We start from the raw sequence: 12,149 nt of genomic DNA, 5'->3' as shown, positions 1-12,149 counted from the left end.
ACGTGTGCTGCTCTGGTGGTTTCATTGAAGTGTGAATCTGTACTTGGGTTACGTATAGAAAAGAAACGACAAGTGCCTATATTTTAAGATTATAATTCCGTTATTCACCTGAGAAAACTGAGATATGACTGAGGCAGTTGGCTTCATTAAATGAATTGTGTAGCTGTAATGTTATGTTCAAGACGTGGAGGGTTTAAGACACCTCGTAGGTAACCCGTAAGATGGTTTTTACGTGGTTTCCCATTTTCATAACAGGCAAATGATGGGGCTGCACCTTAATTAAGGCCACGGCCGCTTCCTTCCCACTCCTAGGCCTTTCCACTCTAAAAAATATAAATTATAGGCAGAGCGAGAAATAACAGTTCTAAAAGGAAGATCACGAAGAAAACTTTGATGACCAGTCATATATTGCTGGTATGTGTTGACAAACTTTGGAAGCCATTTCCTAAAGAAAAAAAATATATTTCAAGGAACTCTTACTCAGAAGGTATTCAAATTCGGTATTCAAATTCGGAAAGTGAAATCTTTACAGAACCAATTTAGTGGTAAAATTTTAGTTTTTTAGACCAAGCAATTTGCAACACGTCAAGTATTTTAGATGACATTTAGGAGTAATATTGATTTTATAGGAAAAATAACTTATTTACAACAATATGTGAATGAAACTAGGTACTTTAGTAAGAGTTTCCTTCAATAAAACCACATAAATACACCACTGCTTATTCTGTAATATTCAAAATGAATACTCGAGTTTCCGTATAAATGCCCCTCAACCCTAATGAGTTTCACATCGTTAACACAGGGACGTCCGGTTCCAGTTAAGGTAAGAGCTTAAGGTAGATTATGAAAAAATTATGAGAAAAAGGAGGATTCGCTCTTTCCTTTTTTTTTTTTTTTTTGCCAATTGATTTACGTCGCAATGACACAAGGTCTTATGGCGGCGACGGGATTGGAAAGGACTAGGAGTGGGGAGGAATCGGCCATGACCTTAGTTAAGGTACAGCCCCAGCATTTGCCTGGTGTGAAAATGGGAAACCACGCAAAAACCATCTTCAGGGCTGCCGACAATGGGGCTCTAACCCACTATCTCCGGGATGCAAGATTAAGCTGCATGCCCCAACCGCACGGCTAACTCGCCCGGTATTCCAGAATTCATACATTACAGTATTTTTCTTGACTATGCCCGAATGCATATTGCTCAAGCTGTGAGTTATTCAATCACTGGGTCTCTAAAGTGCTGTACTATACGTCTTACAGCGCTGATTTTAACCCCTTGTTATTTCATAATAGTAATAACTAGCAAATGTACCCGTGCTTCGCTACGGTATTCTGCATTGTATACGAATATTGAAGTAAATACTGTACATGCAGTAAATAAGATTGTTTTAAAATAGCATGTCTCTTAGCGTTATCCGAGAAACAGCTTGGAGAGGTCCCCGTACGTTGTTTCCAATGTAAAGTGCTTGTTACGGATTTGTGATGATAACGGCAGGCTCACTTGCCTACTGCCATTCACAATCGAGTTGGGAAGTTTACATTATAATTGCAGGCCCCATTGCCTACTGCGCCGTCACAATCGATTTGAGGAGTTTCCGTTACAATGGCAGCCCCCCTTTCCTACTTCCAGACATATTACAAATTGAGGAGTTTTTATTATAATGGCAGGAAACTTCCCTACAACCAGTCAAAATTGAGTTGTGCAGTTATCATTATAATGGCAGGCCTCTTTTCCAACTGCCAGCCAGCTTACTGCCAGTCACACCAAGTTGGTGAGTTTCCATCAAAATAGCAGGCCAGTATGCCTAATACCAGTCACATTTTAGATGGGTACATCTGTTTATAACTGCGGGAACGCTTGCCTACAGCCAAACACAATCGGGTAAAGGGAGTTTCGAACAAAACTGCATTCTCCCTTGCCTTCTGCAAGTCAAATCGAGAAGTGAATCATTCATTACAATGGTACGCATGCCTTATTAATGCCAGTTACACAGGAATTGGAGAAGGACCCCATTCCTACTGCCAGTCAAAGTCGGTGTGGGGAGTACTGATTACAATAGCAGACACACCCTTTCTCGATCGCTACAAAATCGACATCAGTGAATATATATAGTTCGACATACGAAATTATGTGCTTGTTTACAATATTGCAGACCTTCATTTATGGATTAACTGCTGCTAAACGGTACATCATATCGAGAAAGGATTGTACAGTAAGACGCCGGATTTAGCGGCCTAAATTGCTGGTCTTATGATATCTCATCTATTCATGGGTCAGATTGAGTTAGAAACGTGGAATAGGGTAAAATTTGTGTAAGATTATGTCACATTGCATTGCTTTTCGGATAATTAAGTGACAGCTACATACATAGAATTTGGCTCACATATGGCTACTGGGCGGACCAATTTTCGTGTACAGTTTGATGATTCTATCTTTCCTATAGGCCTAAGTGATGGAAGGAATGAATCATGTATGTGAAAAGTCCAAATTTACTTAACATCGAGAAATAGAGAAAATAAAACGTAAAAGGGATATAAATACGACAAAAAGTCGTAAGACCAAGGTTGTAGATCACTCCAAATTGAACGGGTATTGTGCCATCCGTTATGTGATAATACTTCCCGAAGGTCCGCACCATCATTAAAATTGCCTCCATATTTCGATATTCTTCGGGATAAAAAGGGGAAAATTTAATCTTGGAAGTTTTCCGTTCGTTGCAGGCTAAAACGTATAATTTTGCCAAATTTCAATATCCTTCTTCGACTGGCAGATTGTGCCGCAATCTGGGTTTTCGGTGAGGAGTGTAAAAATTAGGACTTTCAAGAAACTAAACCAATATTATGCAGATGGTCATTATTACCCCTTAAACGTGTAGCTGTACGAAAATTTCGCCAAAATAGTCAATGTACAGGCACACAGTCGTTACGATTTTATTTACATAGATAGATAAGGAACCTGCTCCACGTACAACACCTTTTGGGCTATATCCACTGGACTTAACCTGAGAAACGGACCGTTTATGATATCTCCCTTATTAATACTCCTGTCGAAAAAAATGCACATGAAGAAAAGTTTTAGAGATGGAATTCCATCACGTTTGGTCGATTTCCAGTCAGGTTGGTCTTGTACTGTATATATTGTGTAAGAGTAAAATCACCATTTCGGTTCCCTATAAACCGCCAGTCCATTCCTGGAACATGAAATGTTATTGACGATTAACACCTACCGTTGGACAGGTGGGTGTTAATGTAAAGTTTGACTCAAATATCTTCAGTAGTATTCAAGTTGTAAAAAATACGCTTTACACGCACCCGCTCTTGAGTTAAGTTCGGTGGGACTTGTACCGGGAAACGTTCCGTTAATAATATCTCCCTTATTAATCCTCGTATTGAAATGATGCACATGAGGAAAAAGGCTTAGAAATTAATTTCCATTAAGGCAGGTAAATTTACATTTTGGTTGTGTATATTTTGTGGGAATGCAAAATCACGGTTTCGGTTTCGTATAATCCCCCAGTCAATTCAGGGATTTAGAAACAATATTTGCCCTAAAACCTACCAAAGGACAGGTGGATTCTAAGTATCAAGTTTGGTGGAAATATATCCAGTAGTTTCCAAGTTATAGACAAACAGACAGACACCAAAACTGAATATATGCAGATGGTCATTATTACACCTGAAACGGATATCTGTACGGAAATTTCGCTAAAATTGTCAATGTACAGACACACTCTAGAAGTGCAGACCTTTATTTCGATAGTTACTGCTTTGAAGCTGTACGATGTATCTACAAACGGACTTCACCACCAGACGCCCCTTTCAGTGCTCTACATGGTTGGTCCTATGACATCTTCTCGTATCTCCTATATTTATGGGTTAGACTGAGTTAGAGTCATTGAATGGGGTTAAATTTTGTACAGTTTTCACATACTACTTTATACTTTTGATACTCATGTGACAGCTAGAATCATAAAATTTGGCTATGACATGGCCAATGGTCATGTCAATATGCGTGCCGAATGTCGTGATTCTACCTTTCCTATAAGTGTGCCAAATGATAACATATTCGTGTAAAAGTACAAAATCAACTTAAAATCGAGAAATACAGCTGTATTTAACGTAGTAGGGATAGAAATACGACGAAAAGTCATAGGACAAAAGTTATAGATCTCTCCAAAATGAAACGCCATTTGCTTTCTGACTTGTCATACGACTTACTGATTAGCCACCAATTACCCAGAAACGAAGCTCTGCACCGTCGTTAAAATTGCATCCATATTTCGGAATTTTCCTGGACCAAAAGTTATACATTTGCATAGCTTAGAATATTTCCTCAAAGAAAAGAGTGTCCAGCATTCGGGATTAGCACTCGCATACATACGTGGTAATTAAGGAAGAAAATAACACAGTTTATTAAGTTGAAATTAATAGAAAATATATTATAACTGAGGACATCCGGATGACGACAAATATGTAAATACCAAGTGAATGTATTGGAAAATCAAATGCTCCTCAATAAATTATGCCGGTGTGAGTTATGGATATAAGAAAGCAGTAATCGGAGAGAAATTTAGGCGCAGGGATTCTTAGGTAATCAGATAAGATGAATATTTGTGTTATTACTTAAGCTATTCGAGGACGGTTATAACCTCCAATGATATTCCGCCAATATCCCGCAGAATGGCCGATTGACGACTCTCTTGCTTTCTACCCAAGGAACAACCACAAATTTAAAGGAATGATGAGGAAAATGGCAATACGTTACTTCCCTGCTGGCAAGCAGTCAGAGACGTTGCCATGGTAACCCATATATTCGTTGTCGGTCTGTCGGTCACTCAATGCAGAGCATGGTATCGGCAGAAAATAGTAAATTTCTCCGTCATTTGAAGAGTAAGGTAAATTATGAACATAACGAAAGTTGTTTATAATGAAGAGACCTTTCACATACGGTCAACAGAGTTTACAGAAAATCAATAGTATAAGAGAAAATGGAGGAAAACTGTTATAAAACCCCCGTCTTTTCAAAGATTTTAAAATGATATGCATATCGAAACCTTCCCCGGGATGATTATACTCTAAATATGAAGTTTGGTTGAGATCTATCCAGCCGTTTCGACGTGATGGTGGAACAGACAAACAGACAAACAAACAGACAAACAGACACGAAATATAAAAACCACCGATTCGGTCTTGAGATGACCTAAAACGGATAAATATTTGAAAATTTGGCATAACAAAAGGAAGTACAGACAGCGGACCCCCTGCAACTTCATTTATAAGATAACAACAATGTTATTGTTTTACGTACCACTAACTACTTTTACTATGGCTTCCGAAGCCGCCGAAGTGCCGGAATTTCGTCCCGCGGGAGTTCTTTTGCGCGCCAGTAAATACACCGCCACGAGCTGACGTACATTCAAATACTACCGTACTGAGCTAGGATCGACTCTGCCAAGTTGGGTTCAGAAGGTCAGCGCCTCAACTGTTTGAGCGACTCAGCCTGGCCCTTGTTATTTCAGCTTGATCACAAAATTTAAGATACAGTACCATTTGCGGTACTCCATTCAATGCTACACCAGATGTTCTTCAATGAGGGTACAGGAGTTTCTAGTCAAGAATATGACACAGTCCTGCTAGATTTACAGTGAAACTTTACAGAGATAGTCTGTGTAGTGAGATATCCGAGAGTGAGCAACATTGGACGTGATAATCACTCGAGGAGGTAGCCTAAATATCGTTATTCGAGGAGGAGTGTAAAGAAATTGTTTACTCTACCGCAAGAAAACATGGGCCCAGGATGTCCGACTGGTGATCCATACCCTAGCTGGGAGGAAACGGGATAAGGGCATTGAACGGGTCGTCAAATACTGAATTTGGATATGGATCTCTATGGGTTTATTTTTTAATTCTTTGCTTTCGTTCTTGCGACCATGCAACCACCATACACATATACATGAATGAGACAATGAATGGGATACAAAAGAGAAGCATATGAGAAACAAATTAAACCGTCACGACTGAAAGAAAAAACACTTAGAAACATATTAAAGAAACATTCAACACTTTCTAGCTGCCTCTGTGGATCACTGGTAGAGTGTCGGCCTCCGGATCACAAGATAGCGGGTTCAAACCCGGCAGTGGTGGTCGGATTTTCGAAGGGCGGAAGAAAGTCCATTCGACACTCCATGTCGTACGATGTCGGCATGTAAAAGATCTCTGGTGACAATTTCGGTGTTTACCCGAAAAAAATCATTAAATCTCAGGCATAGACGCCCAAGAGGGTTTCGGTTTACTCGGTCTGCCATCAGTGGGCCTAGAATAAAACGGAACGTCGAAATTGACGAGCAGACAGCCAGATGGCGTCAAATTGAAATGTCTGCACACGGTAGCTGAGGCCATACGATTATTATTGTTACGGGGATACCCGTAGAATGCAGAGGTGAAAGAAGGTGCATAAAAGGTTATATTTTCGAAAATAGCAAAACGTAACAATTATCACATAGAATTTGAACATTCAACAAATAACAACAAGTCAACAAGTAATCAGGTCCAAGACCAGGAAAGCCAAGATTTAGATACAAATTAACGATCTGGGCTTCAAGCCCCACTTTTTACAATTTCTGAGCTCTCAGCTCACAACCACATATTACCAAAGGGCAGAAAACCCCTAATAACATGGAGCACTTGCCCCCACCTAGCAATGTCAGGCCTCCTAGAGGCGCATATCCAAATACAAGAAAGAGCTGACCCGTTCTCAATTCTTGAAGCTTATAAAGGTAATACCAGACTTTTACACATGATTGCCATCTAGGCACAACTTACAATGCAACAGAAGTATCTTGTACCCAATCTACTGGGCCTTAGCCGACAAGAAAAGGTTAAGTAAATGGCCCGCAACACCAAGTAGAATGGAGGCGAGTACTTGCACTCCTACATGAAGGCTTTTTAAAACCTAAGAGGCACTAGGCCGATGAAACAGGGGCTATTCCCAAACTAAGGAGGTGACCCGTATAAAAAAATGTAAGACATTACAGAAAGGAAGAAAACCAGTTACAAAACGTAGTCACCTCAAACTAGTATGAAGGGGAGCTCGGGAGGGTAAAGCACTATGTATCCCCGAATTACAGTTAAAGATATTTGAAGTTTAACAAAACGATGGGAGATTACATGTTTATTACATAGCAAAGGTGTCGGACCTTCCCCGCGGATTAAACTGCTGAGCTAGCAAGAAATAGAGATGTTAAGTGGCCATTACCTTGTAGAAGAGCTGCTGCCGGATGAAAGAGGCGCTTCCCGCCTCCTGCTACACTTCCATGCACTATGCTAGATGTTGTTCGAGTGGCCCAGAGACAAGAAAATCAGCAGTTTTTATACCCTCGTGGAAGATTCGAGACATTTCATGAATAATCAAGCCACACCCTCTTTATTTATTGGTCCGTCTTGAAAATACACTCAAAGTCGAAAAAATACATGATTGGTCAAAACTTAATTACAGAAATTCTGGATTGGCTCAATTCAAAACTGGCGGAAAGAAAAGATTAATATTGCCAACTCACCAATGAAAGAACGAAATTTAGTAAAGAGAAAACTTATGAATACAAAATTTCTTCAAAAAGTTCCTTAACTTCGTACCAGGGTGCATGATCATAGTTTTTTTTTTTTTTTTTTTTTTTTTGTAGAGACATCTATCAGAGAATGTCCACACTTCTTGATCAATAGAAAACAAAACAAGTTGAACTCCACACAGTACTGACAACTTCGTAATCACAAAATTTACGGTAATGACGTCTTCTGAGAAAACGTATGAGTTGACACAGTTTTTAAAGTTCAGAGTTTCTCCCGTAGATGAGTTCCAATTGGCGCAATATTTAAACTTGCGGCGTAGAGGTGTACCTCCAGGTACAATTATTATTATTTATTATTTCAACACTTTCTGATGGTCCGAGAAACGTTCATATGGTCAAATTTATTTCACGAAGATACTGAGCTAGAACTAAATATACTTCACTCTTAAAAGGGGATAACAGCACTGTAACACTGGTAGGGAGGGTGAATCGAAGTTCGTAAAGCCTTTCATATAAGCGGTTTTGAGCAACTTGATGGTGTTTACAAGCCAATCTTATGTGGTTCAGATCTGCAACACACGACTAACACAATCACACATGGGAGAGTTCAACACACGGATTCTATGTAAATGGCTGGGGTAACAGCCGTGCCCCAAACGCATGCGGTCGATGAATGTAAGTTGGCGCCTCTGAAGACGCAAATATCGAAACTGCGGTCTTGTGGGAACTTGTTGTTGGATGATTGCATAATGTCGTCCTCTTTGAGCCTGTGAATCTGTCCACTCGCCCGACCACTTTACGACAGGTCGTTGACGTAGTGATGGAAAGAAGTCCTCTAAAATCAGTGAGTAACTCGCCGCCATTTCAATCTGCTGCTACCGCAGCAGCTCGGGAGGCGACCATCGACTATAGTTCATTCACTGTTAAGAAAACAGTATTTCTCTTATCACAACAGGGTTGCCATATCGAGCAGCTCTCCTCAACACCATCACTGGAAAACGGCGGCACAGAAATGTGTGAAATTCAGTATTTACGTTCAAGACGAAGCCGCCTCTGTGGTGTAGTGGTTAGCGTGATTAGCTGCCGCCCCCGGAGGTCCGGGTTCGATTCCCGGCTCTGCCACGAAATTTGAAAAGTGGTACAAGGGCTGGAACGGGGTCCACTCAGCCTCGGGAGGTCAACTGAGTAGAGGTGGGTTCGATTCTCACTTCAGCCATCCTGGAAGTGGTTTTCCGTGGTTTCCCACTTCTCCTCCAGGCAAATGCCGGGATGGTACCTAACTAAGGCCACGGCCGCTTCCTTCCCTCTTCCTTGCCTGTCCCATCCAATCTTCCCATCCCTCCACAAGGCCCCTGTTCATCATAGCAGGTGAGGCCGCCTGGGCGAGGTACTGGTCATTCTACCCAGTTGTATCCCCGACCCAATGTCTGAATCTCCAGGACACTGCCCTTGAGGCGGTAGAGGTGGGATCCCTCGCTGAGTCCGAGGGAAAAACCGAACCTGGAGGGTAAACAGATTACGAACGAACGTTCAAGACGAAAAGCGGAAGAAACTATGCTGCAAATTAATATTACGAATTAAACGGGATAGGGAGTTTACAGGGGCTATTTTTGGTTTGTACAGAATCAGAAGTAAACTACGGCACATAAGAGGCCTCAGCATTGAAGTGTAAAGCAAATTGAAAAATAACTTTTATATGGGCTCGAGGGGTGAGAGATGCATTTAGTTTCATTTAGTACATTTCCCCCGGCAACGCGGAGTTCTACTGTGCAGTCGTATCGCCCACAAACACAATAGTAAAAGTTAAATGCGATCGTAAAGGACAGTTGTAAATTTGAAATACGCTTAAGAGAGAACAGCTAAATAACAAAACCAAGCACAAATGAAACACACGACAAATTTATTTATCAGTACATGTTATGCTAAGATGATTCGCTGCACACCACATCAAAATCTTCAGAAACAACTTCTGTACAGTACGAAAATAATAGAACACACAAATACTATGCAATATACAACAAACTCTCACTTAACACAAGACAAGTATGAACTGATTTAAAACCTAAAAACACACACACAACAAATAAATAATGTAGATTACTTCACTGTCCGCCTCTGTGGTGTAGTGGTTATTGTGTTGGTTAGTGTGATTAGCTGCCACCACAGAGGCCCGGGTTCGATTCCAAGCTCTGCCATGAAAATTTGAAAAGTTGCATGAGGGCTGGAACGAGGTCCACTTAGCCTCGGGAGGTCAAATGAGTTCGATTCCCACCTCAGCCATCCTCGAAGTGGTATACCGTGGTTTCCCACTTCTCCTCCAGACAAATGCCGGGATGGTACCTAACTTAAGGCCTTCCTTGTTTATCCCTTCCAATATTCCCGTCGCCCCCACAAAGCCCCTGTTCAGCATAGAAGGCGAGGCCGCCTGGGCGAGGTACTGGTCATTCTCCCCAGTTGTATCCCCCGACCCAATGTCTCACGCTCCAGGACATTGTCCTTGAGGCGGTAGAGGCTGGATCCCTCGCTGAGTCCGAGGGAAATCCAACCCTGGAGAGTAAGCATATTAAGAAGAAGAATCACGAGGAATTATGTGTGTCTCAAAGGGGGTGTGTTCAATCCTTGTAGATTCATAAGAGCAATACTGTTTTCTTAACGTGGAATGAGGTATAGGTAAACGCGCAACGCCACCTGGGCGTGGTTTATGTTGCCTATTGAAATGTGAAAAATTACAGTTATAATATCACTAAATACAAGGTGAATTTCGACAGGGGGTGTAGCTCAGATGGTAGAGCACTCGCTTAGCATGTGAGAGGTACTGGGATCGACACCCGGCGCCTGTATACATTTTAATAATATTCAGATAATGGAAACCTCTATTTTTCAACGTAAACAACTCGTCATAACATTTCCCACTTTTAATTATGTATGTTCTTTGTCACTTCACAGCGACTTAAGCTTACTTTCTTTCTTCCTTACTGCGTTTACCCTCAAGGGATGGTTCTTCCCTCGGATTCAGCGAGGCATCCCACATTGCCGCCTACAGGGCGGTGTCCTGGAACGCCAGACATTTGGTCGGGAATACCAATTAGAGGAGGAGCAGTAACTTGCCCAGGCGGCCTCACCTGCTATGCTAAACACGGCCTTGTAGAGAATGGGAAGTTTGGACAGGATGGAAGAGGGAAAGAAGCGGCCGTACCATCCCGACATCTGCATGGAGGAGAAGTGGGAAACCACGGAAGAGCACTATGTGGATGGCTGAGATGGGACTCGAACCCCCCTCTACTCAGTTGAGCTCCCGAGGCTGAGTGGACCTTTTTCCTGCCCTCGTGCCTAATTAAATAATTCGATGCATAGAATAGAACCTGAGCCTCCAGGAATGGCAGATAATTAGACTACTACACCACAGAGGCAGACAATTCATCACTCTACCGAAAGAGAACAAGAAAACCGCAAGGATGTCCGCTTGGTGATCCAAGGTCAAGTGGAGGCCACCGGGGGCATTGACTAAGTCATCAAAATCTTTTTTTTTTGTTCGCTAGTTGTTTCACGTCGCACCGACACAGATATGTCTTATGGCGACGATGGGACAGGGAAGTGCTAGGAGTGAGAAGGAAGCGGCCGTGGCCTTAATTAAGGTACTGCCCCAGCATTTGCCTGGTGTGAAAATGGGAAACCACGGAAAACCATTTTCAGGGCTGCCGACAGTGGGGTTCGAACCTACTATCTCCCGAATACTGGACACTGGCCGCACTTAAGCGACTGCAGCTATCGAGCTCGGTTCATCAAAGTCTAGTTTTCGATATGGAACGCTAAAATCACCGAATAAATTCCCTCCAGAGCAATCTGCTGTGACCGCAGCAGCTGGGGAAGTGTAGAAAAGAGGGGGCCAAGTGCCAACCAGAATGTCGACTAGGGCGTGGTTCATGTACCTAAATGAAATGTACCGGGCGAGTTGGCCGTGCGCGTAGAGGCGCGCGGCTGTGAGCTTGCATCCGGGAGATAGTAGGTTCGAATCCCACTATCGGCAGCCCTGAAGATGGTTTTCCGTGGTTTCCCATTTTCACACCAGGCAAATGCTGGGGCTGTACCTTAATTAAGGCCACGGCCGCTTCCTTCCAACTCCTAGGCCTTTCCTATCCCATCGTCGCCATAAGACCTATCTGTGTCGGTGCGACGTAAAGCCGCTAGCAAAAAAAAAAAAAAAAAAAAAAAAAAAATGAAATGTGAAAGCTTTCAGTTATACCGTCAATAAATATCAGTAAAATGCTGACTGGGGGCGTAGCTCAGATGGTAGAGCGCTCGCTTAGCATGTGAGAGGTACCGGGATCGATACCCGGCGCCTCCAGAATTTTTAATAACCGTCAGATAAGTGAAAGATCTATTTTTCAACGTAAACAACTCGTCATGATGCATGTTCTAAGTCACTTTACTACGGCTTAAGCTTATTTTCTGACTTGGCAAATAAATCTTCCCACAACCACACTAGCTCGTAGTAATACTTGATTCATGATATCATGATCGTAGCCACGTTACCTCGAGGATTTTATTGAATCCTAAAAGTTGGGATGTCTATTTCTGTTTCTTTCT

At 42.1% G+C, this 12,149-nt stretch overlaps 1 non-coding gene across 1 annotated transcript; it reads left to right on the top strand.

Annotated features, from left to right (window-relative positions):
* The first annotated feature begins 11,834 nt into the window (after positions 1 to 11,834).
* TRNAA-AGC (transfer RNA alanine (anticodon AGC)) lies at positions 11,835 to 11,907 on the top strand. The gene has a single exon. It is a non-coding gene; the product is annotated as a tRNA-Ala (tRNA).
* Positions 11,908 to 12,149: the final 242 nt, after the last annotated feature.

This window comes from Anabrus simplex, chromosome 4 (genome assembly GCF_040414725.1).
Source record: "Anabrus simplex isolate iqAnaSimp1 chromosome 4, ASM4041472v1, whole genome shotgun sequence".
Classification (NCBI taxonomy): Eukaryota; Metazoa; Arthropoda; class Insecta; order Orthoptera; family Tettigoniidae; genus Anabrus; species Anabrus simplex.
Note: the sequence above shows the minus strand (reverse complement) of the source record. Positions and strands in the feature narration are given on the sequence as shown.